Source organism: Chinchilla lanigera, unplaced genomic scaffold (assembly GCF_000276665.1).
Source record: "Chinchilla lanigera isolate Chin_1 unplaced genomic scaffold, ChiLan1.0 scaffold00114, whole genome shotgun sequence".
Lineage (NCBI taxonomy): Eukaryota > Metazoa > Chordata > Mammalia > Rodentia > Chinchillidae > Chinchilla > Chinchilla lanigera.
The window spans coordinates 3,606,166-3,623,807 of NW_004955515.1; the positions used below are offsets into that span (position 1 = coordinate 3,606,166).

At 41.8% G+C, this 17,642-nt stretch overlaps 1 pseudogene; it reads right to left on the minus strand.

The window, feature by feature from the left end:
* Window positions 1-16,488: 16,488 nt before the first annotated feature.
* On the minus strand, window positions 16,489-17,400 carry LOC102008653 (annotated as a pseudogene).
* Window positions 17,401-17,642: the final 242 nt, after the last annotated feature.

A 17,642-nucleotide genomic window follows, 5' to 3' on the forward strand; every position in this document is an offset into this window, starting at 1 on the left:
TGAGATGGGAAGTTGAGGCCAGCCTAGGCAACATAGTGAGACTCCACCTCAGTGATGACAATAACAACAAAAGAAAACTGTAAAGGCTGGATGAAGCCCTAGAGCCTGGGTAGGAGGTGCTACTTTAGACTTCCCATCAGCATAAGTAGGCAGAGAACTGGCTGATGCTAGCCTTCCCCAAACACACATCTCTGAGCCCTATCCCCAGGCACACCCACCAGCTGCACACACTCTTGGCCTGACTGAATTTCCAGAAGTTCTGTGCATGGACTTGAAGCTGGGTCTTGACTGTTCATACACAGACCTTCCATATTGCTTGGTTTGGAGCCTATTCCCATTTCCTGGCTCTAGGTGTTGAGACCATCCTCAATTCTACAAGGCATAGCAGTTTTTTCAGGGCTGGACTTCCTCTCTCCATCCCATCTGGCTGTGGTTTTCTTGTGTCTGGAGCATCCTTTGCATTCCCCACATCAGTGCTCTCCTCTCTACATTCTGTGCTCTAATGGTGGGCTGTCACTGTCATCCTGTGTGTGCCCATTGCCACCACTCTCATTCTAGATGTGTTTATTTATACTTCTTCTGACCTCTCTAACTGGAACCTAAGAGTGACATCAGCCCATGAGATCCAAAGACATGTGGGAGCTGAGTGTGGAAACAGATTCTGATGTAAGTACTTTGGTGGAAACATTTAGTTAATTGGACTGTTTGGGGCATCAGATTTCATCTGCAAACAAATCTGTAATTCAGTTGCTGAGACATATTCAGATTCCTCGCCGGCTCTCTGAGCACCTCTCCTTGTACTCTGTGGAGTCTGACCTGTATCTGGTGGCAGCTCCAACCTCAGGCTTTGGCTTGGTGTGCAGAACCTCTGCCTGTTTGAGAGCCAGCCCCTGTGGCTGAGGCCCTATGCTGCTGCAGTTCCTCCTAAGACTCACAAGAGTAAGGGGGTGTAACAACTAGTGAAGCACCTGTGTGACGTGGTGGCCTGCATATTGAGGGTTAACTTCTGCTGTGCTGATTTCCTTGCTGTCATTCTCTGCCATGCTGATAGGAGCCCCAACTGAATCAAGACACTCTGAGACTTGAGATGACAATTATCCTTTCATTTGTGAAAAATTCTGCAGGCTAGGGTTTGAGGCTGGTTCAGGTAGGTAGATTTGCACCACATGGAATCAGTGGGCAGCTATGAGGTCTAGGATCCCTGTAGCTGGCACATCCACCATGGCTCTCACATGTACCTGACCACAGACCAAAAGGCTGAGGCCAGCAGAGGTCTCTCTGGCTCCATTCAGTCTCTTAAGGAAGCTGGGTCTCTTGTTCTGACACCCTGTGCTGTGCTCCTCCTAGAGAGAAGTCAACACAGGAAAGGAAGTGGCATGAGGAAGCAGGCACCACAGGTCTCCAATAGTCAGTCTGGGGGCACACCAGGGCACTTCCACATGTTCTGTGTCTGGGGCCAGTCCAGAAGGTCAGGGAGTGAGGTTACTCCACTTGGTGATGAGGAGTGCTGAGGTCCCTCTACAGGAATATTACAGGAAGGCAGGAGAGGCATGAGATAGCAGGCAGCCTGAGAGGCACTAAGCCCAAGGCAGAGTCAGGATGACCAGCCCTTGGTCAATAAGTGATGGAGACCACTGTGAAGCAGCCCTGAGCAGGACTTAAATTAACCAATTGACTTTTCATGTTTACTTGTGAGGCTGTCCGTGGCCTTGGCTCCTTGTCTGGAGATGGGCAGTGGGCTCACAGTAAGTGAACCTCTGTGAGTCACTAATCCCATAAGGATAAGACAAGATCACAGCCAAGGACACCTGGATCTGATCTCAACTAGATAAAGACTACAACCTCAGGCATCTCACTCCTGGTTGGATTAATTTAATACCTTACTCCAAGAAGTTCTTGGGTGTTTCCACCTGTTTTGAGTACTCCCCTCCCTTCTTCTGATAACTAAATAAATAGGGGCCACCTGCAAAAGATCTTGGTCTTAACCCTGAGAGTATCTCAAATTCTGAGAGGGCTTTGATCTCCCTGGAGCCCTGACATCATACCATTTGTCTATTTTTATTTAGCTTTCACTTCACACTCATTCAGGAGATTGCAGACCTGATCAGCCTGCAATAACTAAGGGATATTATTAACCCAATAAGTGGTGCCCTAATAGGGACATATAGTCCTTAGACTAGAAATTTTTAGCTGAATGAGTAAGTTACCTAGAGTGGAAAGTGTGGGAGATGGAGAAGGCCTTCAAAGGATGAAAATTTGAGAAAGGAGGGAAAAGAAGCATTCCACAAGGAATAGGGGTAACTCTTCCCACTGTGAACAAGCCATTTTTATCTGGGAGTAAAATGGGACAAAAATTTTCAACTGAGCAACAAAAATACATAAAACTCCTCCAAAGTTTGCTTAAATACTCAGGGACTTGTGTGCCAAAAAAGACCTAACAAAAATGTTACAAGAGGTAACCAAATATAATTCATGTTTTCCATGGACAGGCACTGTAGATATTGATGATTGGGAAAGAGTCAGAAAAAAATCTTAAAAACGCACACGGTACAGGAAAAATTATTTCTCCTTCAATTTGGAACCTAGTTTATTCAGTTTTAAGTCTGTTGCAGAGCTTACAGTCAAAAGCCTCTGACTCAGACACAGAGGAAACAAAAGAGATTCCAGCAGAGACATTTAGGTAGAAGGAGTCTTTCTAAAGAACATCCCATATGGCTCTATCTAGAAACTTACAGATTTTCAAGGAACAAGTGGCCACAAAAGGAGAAATCACTGGCAGTATCCTACCTTTAAGGCCTGTTTCAAGAGCCGAGTATCAGACTTATGTTCCTAATCCACCATTACTTATACTCATTACTTGGGCAGATTCTGCACCTGAGATTTATCATGAACCAGACATGACTGGCCCAAGATTAGATACAAGGATTTTATTTTTTTCAAATTCTTAAGAGATCTCTGCTAATTGACCTATTTCTTTTTTTTTTTTTTTTTTGGTTTTTCTCTGGTACCGGGAACCGAACTCACAACCTTGCGCTTGCCAGGCAGGCGCTTTTGCCGCTGAGCTAAATCCCCAGCCCCTAATTGACCTATTTCTTTTAAAAAAGTTCTGACTAGTCTTTTTATAAGTACAAATGTAAAACATTGTAAAAAATTATTATAATTCAATTTGGCAAAAAATATATTTGAATGCACTCTGATTTTATAAGCAATTTGTCTTGTGTGTGTGTGTGTGTGTGTGTGTCTTTCTTTGTTTGTCTCTGTCCAATCCATAAACAACTGTTTTATTTGAGCTCAACAAATTTTTCTTTTTTTGTAGTTTTGTATTTTTGAATCACTTGTCTGTAATTTAATTTGGCTTATAGATAAATGTCATTTAAAATTAAGGATATGCTTCCACCAATATTGCCAGCTGGTCAAAATTATGTCAAAATTGGTTTTATAAATGTTGTGCATATTGTTGTTTATGTATTATGACTTTTGAGTCTCTCATTGTTCAAATTTAATGTCTTAAGGAATTTTTTTTCATGGTCTTTTTGAGACAGGGTCTTCTTATGCAGTGCGGGCTGCCTTGAGTTCACTTTGTAGCCCAGGCTGGTCTTGGACTTGCAATGATCCTCCTGCCTCAGCCTCCCACGTGCTGGGATTACAGGCATGTGCCACCATGCCCAGCTTGTATTTAGTATTGAGACTGCGTTTTCATGGGTTATCAAAAATTTATTAAAGTAATTAAACAAAAATCCCTTAGGGTGTGAAGAAACTATTGGACAAGACTTTGATCAATGAATAAGGAAGCAGCTGCCTGGAAACATTCTTCCAGTCCTTGTTCATTAATGGGAAGTCCCAATAATCTCCATAATCTTATGGAACACAGCCCAATAAATATTGTTCAAAATATATTATTGTGATATATTTACATTGGACATCATCAAAAGTTTAGGTTTTCAACAAATAAGACAATAAGTTTTTCTGATTAAAAGATGTTCTTTGTACAAAATTAGGTTGAGAAACAAAATAAAGACAATTCATTATTGCTAATTTCATGGTGCATTAAGTGTATTCATGCTTTCCAAATGCACATTATTCTAAAATGTAAAATTGGGTTTGTTTATAGTGATAGACATCTGCCTCTCTCTTGTGCCCCAGATATTTGTAATAAGAGGTTCATGTGAAGCCAACATAAGGTCATCAGTCAAATGATAATTTTTAGTGAAAACCTATGTGATGTGTTTTTTGTTTTTTTGGTTTTTTGGTTTTTTGGTTTTTTTTCTGGTACAGGGAGCCCAACTCACGACCTTGTGCTTGCCAGGCAGGTGCTGTGCCGCTGAGCTAAATCCCCAGCCCCAAACCTATGTGATGTGTACGCTATGTATGTGTCCCTATATTTAGAGACGCTTAGATATTGAACAACTCAGACAATGCTACAAACTTCTTCAATGACATCTTATTAAAGGACAACAAATTAGGTAAAAGCTTTTTATATATTAGGTAGGGATGATTGACTAAAAAGGTTAATCTATTCCAAGATGGAGATTTAAATGTGTTTCAAAAATGTCATCATGCTTATTGTGCTACACTGCTACATATGGCTTTTGATTTCAAATTTTCTCTGTAAAACTATATAACTGTGGTCTATTAACATTCTGTAGGGATTCAGCTACTAGAACATCCTTGGTTGGTAAAAAATAACAGTTCTCTGTCTTTATTTTATATTTCAAGGTGTCTCACTACAATGTAATGTCATTAACCTTCTCTTCTGGATGTTCAACAACTGAGATTTGGAGACCAAACATTAGAAACATAGATGGGCTAAGAGGATAGCCAATATTTTGGCTCTAGCCCTCCAAGGTCAATGAGGACTCGGGGCATAAGAGAAGCTCTATTGCAACATCATATAACTCAGCTGAGTCCCTGATTTTGTTTTTTTCTTTTGTTTGTTTGTTTGTTTGTTTCTGGTACCAGGAATCAAACTCACGACCTCCCGCTTGCCAGGCAGGCGCTGTGCCGCTGAGCTAAATCCCCAGCCCCAAGTCCCTGATTTTGTGATCAAGGAGATTGTGGGACCACAGAGGAAAGTGATTCTCTGATGTATAGTGTGCCTAAGGAGAGTCACCAGGAGAGAGAAATCCCCCAAGCTTTCAGAGAAAGCCACTTGGTCAAGTAATGGCCGTGACTCATCTAGATGGCTGACACTGACAAAAGTGCTGAGAGGCACTGAACATGGTTCCAAGGTAATCCTGAGGAGATTTATCTGAACTTGATGGATAACAAGAAGTTAATTTTAATTAATACAGGTCTCACTTTAACTTGGTCTTAAACATCCAGCAAAGTATAACTACAAGATACATAAAACAATGCCATAGTAATACTAATTTCTCAAAAAAAAAATTGGTTATTCTTGCCTAAAGACTACCAAACTCCAAGTAACCATACAGATGAAACTAATTATAAATATGGTAGATTCACACTACCAGGATCCACTAAAATCCATCTCCTAAAGAGAATTCATAACTTGTCATAAATCATCATTATGAATGCCATCCTAGAATATGTAGCATTGGGAGATGAGATCTTCAAGCTAGTGAAGTCTGCTATTAACAGACCATCATGGATTCTACAATGGACTGATTATATTAACATATTTGTACATTTTACTTCTGTTCTTAGCCTGCTACAGGGGACGCCAAACCCAATAATGCTAGCCATGTTTCAACTACTGTAATTACAAAAACAAAAAGGAGGAATTGATGGAGATCACAACAAAGCAGCCCTGAGCAGGATTTAAATTAACCAATTGGCTTTTCATGTTTACTTGTGAGTCTGTCCAAGGCCTAGGCTCCTTGTCTGGAGATGGGTGGTGGACTCATAGTAAGTGAACTTCTGTGAGTCACTAATCCTGTAGGCGGCAATGAATCTTAGCATATTATTTTATAGTTTGGTAAAAGCCCGCATGGTGCCTTGGGAAGCCTCCCAGGACAGTGCAAGAGCTAATTCCCCAGATCCACACTGCCCAGGAATGTCTCCCCAAGATAAGGGGGCACCTAGGCCTAGGTGACCCTCTGTGACCCTGCCTGGGCAGTTCCATCTCCAGACCCTAGGTAAACATTGTAACCCTAAAGGAATGCATAGGTTGTAAAAAAAGGAGACAAATGGAATATAATGGGGGAAACATCTATCATGGCTAGACATGTGACCTGCAACTGACCTGGGGTCCAACAGGATGAGAGAAACACCATATGCCCACCGGGGTCAGAGAATGTAACATCCCAATCTGTTGCCAATGGAAACCAAAATGTATATAAGATGAAACAAAGTTAGCCATGGGCCCACTTCCAGATTGGCAAAGGAAGTGAGGGTGGCTAGCCTCAAATTAAACTCTGGTTTGTTCTCACTAGACCCAGGTTTCTTGTGGAATACAGCCCATTTGGTGCTAGGGGGAATTTCTGCCATAACAATTCCTACTAAGGCTTGTAATGGTGGATGAAGGCAGAAAACCTCACAGGTGTTACAGCCAAGGACACCTGGATCTGATCCCATAGATAAAGACTATAGCCTTAGGCATTGTAGTCCTGGGTGGATTAACTTAATACCTTACTTGAAGAAGTCTTTGAGTAATTCCATCCTTCTTGAGTACTCCCCTCCCTTCTTCTGATAACTAAATAAATGTGAACTACCCAGAGAAGGTCTTAGTCTTAGCCCTGAGAGAATCTCAAATTCTGTGAGAGGGCTTTGATCCTCCTGGAGCCCTAAAATCATTCCACTTGCCTATTTTTATTTAGCCTTCACTGTACACTTGTTTAGGAGATTGCAGAACTGATAAGCCCACAATAACTAAGGGATATTATTAATAATAAATAAGCAGGAGCCTGAGGTCAAGAGTTAATAAAAACCAGAAGGACAATCAGGTCAGGATGTGACAAGTGAGGTAACAGTAAGGTGATAGGTGGCCCCTATGACACCCACTCCTACCTACCAGGAAAACATTTTTTCTTTCTTATTTTATTTTTTTGTTTTTTAGTTTTCTTTCCGGTACTGGGAATCAAACTCACAATCTTGGGCTTGCCAGGCAGGCGCTTTGCCGCTGAGCTAAATCCCCAGCCCTTATTTTATTTTTTTAATGAACCAGTTGGATAGGACAGAGGCCAAGAGGTACCTGCAAACCTTTGTTTGTTATGTGCTTCAGCTCCTCATAGGTCCATGTCTAGTGCAAATAAACAGATTTTAGTCCTATAGGTTGTGCTTAATCTGAGTCAGAGTGGTCTGAGTCCTGGTCATTTTTTGGTTTGAAAATCCTAGGTACTCTCCATACTTCTGGGAGCTATTTCTTTCTTTGTAGTAAACATTCCTCCTGTCTACCTCCTTTGTTTTCTACTTTATTCTTTGACTTAGTGAGACAGAGGTCTGGATTACACTGCTGCAAGGACAGAGCAGGTGGGGATGCTGTTGCAGCTTTCTTTGAAAGCAACCAACTACCCCAGATCCCAAAATCTACTCTCTTCTTGAGACAGCCCCTGTCCTGTTGGCTTCATGACCAGGGGTTAGCTCAGAGGCTGGCCTTGGTTAGCTCAAGTAGTTTGGTCCAGGATAAGTTTCTGTTCCTCTGAGGAGGCTGAAACACCTTTCAGCTCATCAAGTACATGTTCAAATGATGTTGCCCTTGCCTTATTCTTTTTCCTCATAAAAGGAAATGATTCCTGCCAAGATGTTGCTTTGCTAATCTTTTCCCTATGATTGTACCCCAAAGACTCCTGTCAATTTTACTGCTGTTTACTCTTCATCAAAAAGAGGAGAGGAAAACACCCTTGGAACATGTGCAAATGTTATTCAAAATAGAAAAATAAATATTCAAAATAAAAACTATATAATTCAGTGTCTATCCTCCTAGACTGCATGTATTAAGGGGTTTTAGGAAGAAAGTGGGCATCTAAAATATAATGCTGCTGTCACTGTAACAGAAAATACCCCCTCATACACCAATATACTTCAGTTTCTTAGTTTCCCAGCTAATAGTTCCTGTTGCAGTTCCAGTTGCTTCTGTCTCTTAGAAGTGGCTAGTCACCGTGATGCATAGCTCGTTAATATGATGCACAGTGTATGAACTAATCCCCAATTGACAAGCCATTCTGCCTCTATACTTTCTGCTTGCTTATCCCATAAAAGCCCTAGATCACCAGAGATCAGGGCCTGATATTCTGGGAATGATCCCAATCAGTGCCTGTTGATATAAATGAATCTGCTTCTAAATCCTGGGTGTTATTTTGGTGTTTCTGTTTGCCATTGTCTTACAACCAGATTCCCTAATCTTTGCCCTTATCCCAACAACAATCAGAGAGAGGTACAGAAATACATCTTTTTGTTTTCTAAATAAAATGACCAGAGGCAAGTATAGCAGCTTGGTGAGCCAGCAGGAATAGGGAAGTGTCCCCACAGATGAGGTGGGGAGACCCCAGGAAAGGATCTCTCCCTCTGGGTGAAGTGACAGACAGAAGAACAACGTACATTGCTCCTGCACCACCTTTCCAGCAGAAAGAACACTACAGCTTCCTTCACCAAAGAGACCCGTGCTGGCAAAGCCTTCAGTATACAGAATACAGTATTCACTATACAGACAGATTATGTCCTTGCTGTACAAATCTGTACAATTGTCAGGATCTGGGAACTTTACCTTTTTTTTTTTTTTTTGCAGTGCTGCAGATTGAATTTAGGGCCTCACTCGTGTTAGGCAAGTGCTTTACCACTGAGCTACACCCCCAACCCTAGCACCATGGGGGAAAAAAACTGATAAAAGAAAAGTTCTATCCAGGTATGGTCATACACACCTGTAATCCCAGTAGTCTGGGAGGCTGCAGCAGGAGGATACAAATTCAAGCCCAGCCTGGGCAACATAAGAACTTAGTGAGCCCTTGTCTCAATGTAAGTGTTGGGGATGTAGCTTAGTATTAATGCCCTGTGTTCAATCCTCAGTACTTAAAAAAAAAGAAAGAAAAAGTTCCTAGGTGTCTTAAATTTAATTACAAGGGTTGGGTATGGAATAAGGAAAGTTATCAGTTAAGAGCTGGGACAAACCCAACAAAAGATGATCTCACTTTCCTGAAGCCTGGACTTTTCTCTCACCAGGGTTATACCCTGTTCTGCATGAAACTTCTGGACTGTTCACTCTAATCAATTCAAAAGCAGTGATTACTTTTCTTTAAGGATAGCCCTCCTATCCCAAACCTTTCCCTACCCACTTTATTTATTTATTTATTTATTTGGTACTGGGAATCAAACTCAGGACTGCGCTTACCAGGCAGGTGCTTGTGCCACTGAGCTATATCCCCGGCCCACACTACCCACTTTAAAATCCACCCTTCTTATCATTAGCCTGTGGAAGTTCAGTATAAACAATTTGTTTTCCTTTCCCTGCTTTTTTTTTTTTATTTTCTTTTTTTTTTTTTTTTTTTGCAATGGGGTCTCACTGTGTAGCTTAGGTCAGACTGGTCTTGAACTCACTATGTAGCTCAGGCTGGCCTCAAACTCATGGTGATCTTTCTGCCTCAGCCTCCAGAAGGCTGGGACTATAGGCATGTGCCACCATGCTCAACCACATTTTTGTATATTTACAAAATACTCTTAGCTCTAGGTCTAGCAAATATATTTCCAATCACTTTCTAGCCTTGTTGCTGGTAGGAGGGAGAAGTTATCCTAGTGTTATAGAAGAAATATAGCTTCCATCCTGCTACACATCAGATGTGCCAAGTTGATATCCCCTGAAATCAAAGAATGAATTTCAAAGGACAAAGAGGTTAAGAATTGGGAAGATTTATTGGGGAGTAGGAATAGCTCCCAAGAGACAGGAGGGATCCTGTGCAGGTTGCCACCAAGGTCGTTTCTCTGAAAATGTTTTTTACAGGACAAAATCATGAAGTGGGTATAAAATCACAAGGTGAGTACAATGTGGATCAAACTATAATCAACCAGTAAGATTACAAGTATAGCAATTTAGCTAATATTGATCCAATAGGGAAGTGAGGTACTAGCAGTTACATAGCTGACACAATTAACCTTCCCAAGGTTACATAGCTGACACAATTAACCTTCCCTTCTCGAATAGGACCATTTTGAGAAGGGTTGGGTCCAGGTGTTGTGGTCACCCACCTGAGTGTCTGATGCATATCTGGACTTACTGAAAGGGGTGGTACTAAATACAGGGTAATCTCAAATTTCCATTTATCCTTTAGGGAAGTATGTAAATCTGGCCATTATGATTCTAATCTCAAGGCCCTGCCTTCTTCAGCAGCACCTCCAGCCACAAGGCTGATGTCTCCAGCCTTCACTGCTTTCCTTGTGAGCCCAGGCTCTCTCAGACTGTATATTAATTTTTATCTAATTTAGCTACCTATAATAGTAGAGCCTAATCCTTTTTCTGGCTGGCATCTGAAGGGCTGAAAAATTTTTTCCTATTAAGGGCATCATTAACCATTTATTGATTGCATGTGTGTGTGTTCTCTCTCTCTCTCTCTCTCTCTCTCTCTCTCTCTCTCTCTCTCTCTCTCTCTTTCTCTCGACAAGTTATCCAACCCAGGGACACTCTACCACTGAGCTACATCCCCAGCTCTTTCATGTATTTTTTAAAATTCTACTTTTTTTCCAGTACTGAGGATTAAACCCATGACCTTCACACTGAACTACATTCCTAGCCTTTTTGATTTTTTTTTTTAAATTTTGAGGCAAGGTCTTGCTAATTTCGTTAGGCAGGACTTAAACTTTTGATCCTCTTGCCTCAACCTCACAGAGTGCTGGGATTACAGGAGTGGGTCACCAAGCCCAGCTCCTTTTTATATTTTATTTTGAGACAGTCTTGCTAAGTTGCTGAGGTGGGACTTTGCTACAGTTGAGTGGGCCAAAACTAATCCAGGCTCTTGTGTACAAGAAAGAATTGCCAAGCATACACCTCATAGGATGAAGTAAGTGGCTACGTTTAAAGATCACAGTATAGCAGTAAGAACAGGGAGAAAGATGAAGGGAAAAGAGGGTGAAGGGAGAAAGGGACTTTAGTGTGACAGGGAAGAGAGGGGTCTATAGCTCGGACTTCAAGCATTTATAGGGTCAGACACCACAGATCCAAGACGCCTTCCACTGTCTCTGGTGTCAGAAGTCTGTGACATCCTAGGTGTGAGCCTGGATAGTCATTAGGGTGGTGGTTAGTGTATGGTTGAATGGAGAGAAGGGAGTGGCTCACACAACTTCCTTGTTTTAGAGTTACAGAAGCATGGATAATCATTAGGGTGGGGTGGTGTTTACAGTTAAGACGGAAGGGAAGGGAGTGACTTAGCTCCTTTGTTTCTAACTGTACTAATTGAACCTGTGTTCCTCCAGCCTTAGCCTCCCTCAGTGCTGGGATCACAGATATACACCACCATAACCAGCTGTGCTATTCTTTTAAAATTATAGTTATTCATTCATATTAACTGTACAAATTAATGGATTTCACTGTCATATTTCTATACATGCATATATCATACTTTGATCATATGCAGTCAACTTTTTTATTTCAGAGAAACCTAAGTCTTAAGTGTTAGATAAAAACTCAAAGACAGCTTGGTGTGGTAGCACTCAGGAGGCTGAGGCAGGAGGATTGCTGTGAGTTCAGCCTGCTTTGTAGCCAGCCTGGGCTACAAAGTGATTTTGGGGCCAGTCTGAACTGCATAGTGGGACCCTGCCTCAAAAAGAATGAACTCATCAATGAACAAATCCATTGATGACTATAGCGCCCCTAAGACCCAATCATCTTCCCAAAGCCTCACCTCTAAACATGTGACACTTTTGAGGGACATTTGAGATTTAAACAATAATACCAGTTCACCAGTTATGCCAAGTCATGGGTGCCTCCCATAAGGGTCCAACAGTCAATCCCCATTTTGTTACGGAGCACCCACTTGTCACCCTCCAGAGGGTCTGAGAGTGTGTCAAAAGGACAAGATTCTCTGTTGAGCAAGATGTCAGGGACAAGCTTTGGCAATTAAGGACAATGTGCCCATACACATGATGCTCCTTTTCTTGAGTTAACATAACATGAAATGTTTATTGTTTTTCCCAGATAAGGGTGCTGAGGGAAGTTCTGTTAGTGTTGTGTTGTCTTTCTTTTTAACTTTCTTTCTCTCTCTCTCTCTCTCTCTCTCTCTCTCTCTCTCTCTCTCTCTCTTTCTTTCTTTCTTCTCTGCCTTTATTCCTCCTCCTCTTTCTTCTTCTCTCTTTTCCCTTTCCCTTTCCCTTCCCTTCCCTCCCCTCCCATCCCTTGAATTCCCTTCCCTTCCCTTCCCTTCCCTTCCCTTCCCTTTCCTTCCCCTTTCCCTTTCCCCTGCCCTTGCCCTTGCCCTTTCCTTTTTCCTTTCCTTTCCTTTCCTTTCCTTTCCTTTCCTTTCCTTTCCTTTCCTTTCCTTTCCTTTCCTTTCCTTTCCTTTCCTTTCCTTTCCCTTCCTTTTCTCTGAAGGGAATTAAACCCAGGGGCTGGTGCATATTAAACACATGCATTGCCACTGTGCCACACTAAATTCATTTTCCTCAGATAAACCAACCCATGAAGTCTTTTTTCAACTTGCATTGTGAGCAGCAACCTACATCCCCGTGATATAGCATGTGTGTGTTTCCAGGGTGAGATGCAAGCTCTGCACACAGAAATAACCTTCCCCGGAATGGATGTCTGGTGCACTGAGGAGAACATGTAGTCTAGTTCAGCCTTTTAAACTCTGGAGGCTTTCAACAGGAATAAACTGACTGACTGGATGCCACTGCTTGGAGGAAAAAAAAGAGTTGATTTATGTCCCTCTTTTACAACCAGACATTGGAGCCCACCCCGGGTCAGCAGTCTTCACAGAAGCCCTACTTAGTGCTGGGCATTGTGCTAGGTTTGTGGAGCTGCCAACCAAAAGTGTCATGTAAGGAAGGGAAGGAGACAAAGGACAGAAGAGTCACAACAACACGTGAAAGATCCCAAGTCAATGGAGGGAAATTCAGCCTGAGGCAAACCACTTAAATGAGCAGTAATCACAAGTGCCACACTTCTGATGCTGTAATAAGGAACTGTGATGGTAAGAAAGCAGACTCAAGTCTTTGGAGACCTCTCTGGCTGCAATACTAATACTGCTCCGTAACCCGTTCAAAGCTCAGGTTCACAACTTCAAATTGGACAGTGATGAAATTGGACTCCGAGCTGTGACAAACTTAGAAACAACTGGAGCAATAAAGGTTGATGATTATATACACACATTAATCAAGATTTTGCATTTTTTTCCTAAGTGCAAAGACCTCATAGGATCAATTAACTGATATTTATTGATGGTTTGAATGCAAGACAGTGTGATCCCTGCCTTACCGGAAGTATGGATGTTGCTGAGCTGGTGAGTGCAGTGCCCCTGAGGGCTGAGGTGCCTCCAGGAGTTTTTAATTCAGGATAAATATATGCTGGGACATTCACAAAAGCCATCAGTCAAACAGGGCTGGGGATGGAAAAGGGAGAAACAGTCTGAAGAGGTATGATGCATCACAGAAGAACTAAAAAATGACTTAAGGTCTTTCTCCTAAGCTGAGCCTTTGAAATGCTAGTCCTGAGAGATGACTTCTTAAAAAAAGGAAAGAAAGAAAAAAAGAAATATCAGTTTAAATAGGTAAAATGTTGACTCGCAAAGAGTTCCAGTTAATACGACCAAAGGTTGACTTTCTCTGTGGCATCCAAAGACTCAATACAAAGTGAAAATTTTAAACAGCAGTAATTTGGGGGTTGCAATTCTAATATCTTCTCTACAGAGACATGATACAGTAAAGTAAGTACCTGACTTATAAATGAGTTACATTCTGGGAAGATTGTTCATAAGGCAGATTTGTTCACAAACCCACTAAGTGAGTCTTATACAATATTCCTACAAATATTCACAACTGAAATGTTGGTAAGTCAGGGACTTACTGTACAACCTTAAAATAAGGATGAAATGACCACAGATTCTTTGGTGGGCTGTGGCTCAGAGCTGTCAACAGAGATGTGGAGAGGAACATCAAGTATAAGCTGAGTACTCTTCATCCAAAGTGCTTGGACCAGAAGTGCCTCCAAGTTTAGAAATTTTAGGATTTGGGAATATTTTGGGAACATTTGGGAATTAATGAGATGCATTTGGAACAAGATCCAAGTTTAACCATAAAATTCATTTATGTTTCATCTCCATATCATGGATACAGTCTAGGGGTAGTTTTATACACTGATTTTTAAAATAATTTGGTGCATGAAATAAAGTTTGTCTACACTGAACTACCAGACTTGTGGTATCATGTCAATCTTTCAAAATGTCTCAGATTTTGGAGCATTTTGGATTTAAGATTTTCAGATTAGAGATGTTCAACTAGTATGGAAGAAGGCAGTAAGAGAATCTGCTGGTGCCTTATCAGCAGCCACTCCTCCATTTAATGGGATAAAGGTGTTGAGTTTGGGTTCTCCTTTTGGCCGAGTTTGGGTTTTTCTGTAGATCACTAAACATGGTATTCTAGGGATATAGGGTACCTGGCAATTTTTCTTTTTTCAGAGCTCTGCATGCACACAAAAACTAATCAGCAAACGTGTTATACTGAGCCCTGTACACACATGCAGTGACTTGTGGCTGGGGATTTAGAATATTGGATAGAGAAGAGGTGCTTCTGCATTTTTTATCAGTGCATGTGAAGCTTCCTCATGGCAATTGGATGCGATGTTTGAGTGGGGGCCAAGAATCACTATTCTGTGTTCTGTACTGCTAAACTTGCCCTTCCGCACTAACTTGACAGCTCTCATTATGTTGGGATTTTGCTGTAAAATGTCTCCCCAAAGTCTCATGTGTTCAGAGGTAGGGCTTTGGGAAGTTGATTGGATCATGGAGATGTGAGCTTGGGATATATATCTGGCCCTTTGCCCTGTCCTCTTGGGCTCTTCTAGTTCTTTTTCCTGGCTGCCATGAGGTGAGCAGCTGTGCTCCACTGTGCCCTTCAGCCATATTTCTGCCTTGAAGCCAGCCGACAGCCATGGACTGAATCTCTCAAAGCATGAGCCAAATAAAAGCTTTCCTTCTTTAAATTGTGGGCATTGGACATTGTGTCCCAGTGTCAGGAGAGCTGACTAACACAGGTAGCAAAGAAACCTTTGAGAGAAAGTGATGAGCATATGACAGCAAAATAGTAGTAGTTCAAAAGGATGACCCACAGATATAGCCAAAAGGTGGATTATGTTTAATGTAAATAATTACTTCTTGAGTATTTCTGTACCAAACACTGCACTGTTTTCATAGTGTCTGCTTAGAACATACAGACTAGTAACTAAAAGTATTGTTAAAATTTTCAAATGTGTGGCTTGGAGTGCAGCGCAGTGGTAGAGCAATGCCTGGTGTGCATGTGATCCTTAGTTTGATCTCCAGTAGTATAAAAAATTTCCTGAATGCATATGTGCTATAGTTTGAATGTGTCCCCCAAAAGTTCATTGTTGGAAATAACCCCTAAATTTAGAATACATGGTGATGATATTTGGATGTAAGGCCTTCGGGGGATAATTAAGATTAGATAAGGTCCTGGGGGTGGGCTCCCATGATGGCATCAGTAGGAAGAGGAGGGTAGGGTAGCTTTGACATTTTTAAAAAATTTGATGGTATGTTTATTAGACTAAAAGATTAAGTTTGTTAAACATATGGACTAAAGTGATTAAAAGGATTTTCATACAATTTTTAGGCACTATACCCACTGTTTACCATATCATTGGTATTTGGATTGGGGAAAGAAGGTAGAAATCTGAAATGTTTAATGTCTAGATCCACTTGTGGAAGCTGTATTTTTTTTTTTTTTTTGTACTGGGAATTGAACTCAGGACCTTACGCTTGCCAGACAGGCGCTTATGCCACTGAGCTATATCCCCTGCCCTAGATCCATTTGTGACATTCAAAATAACTCCACTATTTTAGAAACACTAATTCAAACCTAAAGCAATGTGTGTCATTAAATATCCACACAGTATATTCAAAAATAAATATAGACACACAACCAGAAGTTTCCAGATCACCAGATAGATGGACTGGTGAAGCTATTTTCATGGCATTGAGGGGCTCTAACTAGGTTTTTTTTTTTTTTTTGGTACTGGGAATCAAACTCAGGACCTTGTACTTGCCAGGCAGGCCCTTATGCCGCTGAGCTATATATCCTTGGCCCTCTAGCTAGATTTTGATGGAAATTTGAATTCTTCATCAAATGCAAAAACATAAAGTACCATGATATCCACTTTCTGATGTTCATGTCACAGCAACATGGTGTGTATCACATGCACTGCCAGGGAGGGAATATGTGCCTCACACCAGGAGGTGCCAGCAGATGTCTCTGAACCTGGAGACACAGGATGTGGGCCAACCACATGGAACGGGAACAGCAGTGACTACAGTTGCCAAATGCCACTGTGCTCAGTCCGGCATGCGCTTCATCATCAACACACAAACAGCCCCAAGCACAAAGCCAATCCACTTAGGGGACAGCAACAGTGATAATAAATACTGCAGTAAAGCAGCACAAACAACAGCTTGGCCTATGCCCTGACTTAGATGCCGGCCACCTGGATCAGGGTGCTGGGCTGGTTAGGCCCTCATAGAGCAGAGACAACCTGTGAAGTCCACCTCTTCAGCATTGAACCACTTGATGAAAACATGAACCATGAGCTACTTCAAGTGTGCTTTCTCTGCAGGGCTTTTCAAATTAATGCTTGTACTGTAAAAAAGCATTTATTTACAAAATCTTGAAATTCCAGACTGAACATCACGGGGTAGTTTTCGAGGAGGCTCATTAACTATGTAACCCAACAGCTCAAAAACTGCCATGAGAGTCTGGCTGTCCATCCCATATGAACTGAGGGGTCTTCCCAGGGTCCTGGGCCTGGAAGGGGTCTCTGCCATGTTTCCCTTTATTTGCCACCCAAACATCAGCTCCAACTCTTTGACGTCTGGAAGGAGGATGGGTACCTCCTGACAACTATTTCCATCGGAGAGAGCCCCATGCTCCAGACTCCATCTGCACTGAGTGATGGGTACCTTGGAGATTTTCTGGTGATGCGTAGGAACCAGTGCCCACAAAAGAGTTGGCCAAGGAGTCCATGAGCTGCACACTGAACTCAAAGTTGCAGAGGTTGATCTCACTGAAGGACTGACCAGGATGTTGGAGAGGTTCATATCATTGAATAATCCTGTACTTTTCCCTCAGATATGTCAGAACATTTATTGGAGCAATGATAACTTTTTCTAAAATGTGTGCAGAAATTCTGCTAACTTTCCTCAGGACTTGTACCAAAGAACCCTGATCTGTGTGCTACATGAAGATGCTTACTTCACTGTAATTATAAGAAGTAGTGTACAGGTTGCTGAGGTAGAGCTGCATCTCCAGGTGGATGAGCTTTCAGCTCATTAACAGGCTAGACAGATTGTGGGAAATGAAAGAGAAAGCTCCGTGCAGGTACCCAGCTCAATAATCAAAAGATCAGCATTCTCACCTTCAGCTCTTCTGGAAGGCAACCTAACCACAACCCTAACCCTAACCCTAACCCTAACCCTAACCCTAACCCTAACCCTAACCCTAACCCTAACCCTAACCCTAACCCTAACCCTGCCTCTCTCTGACTC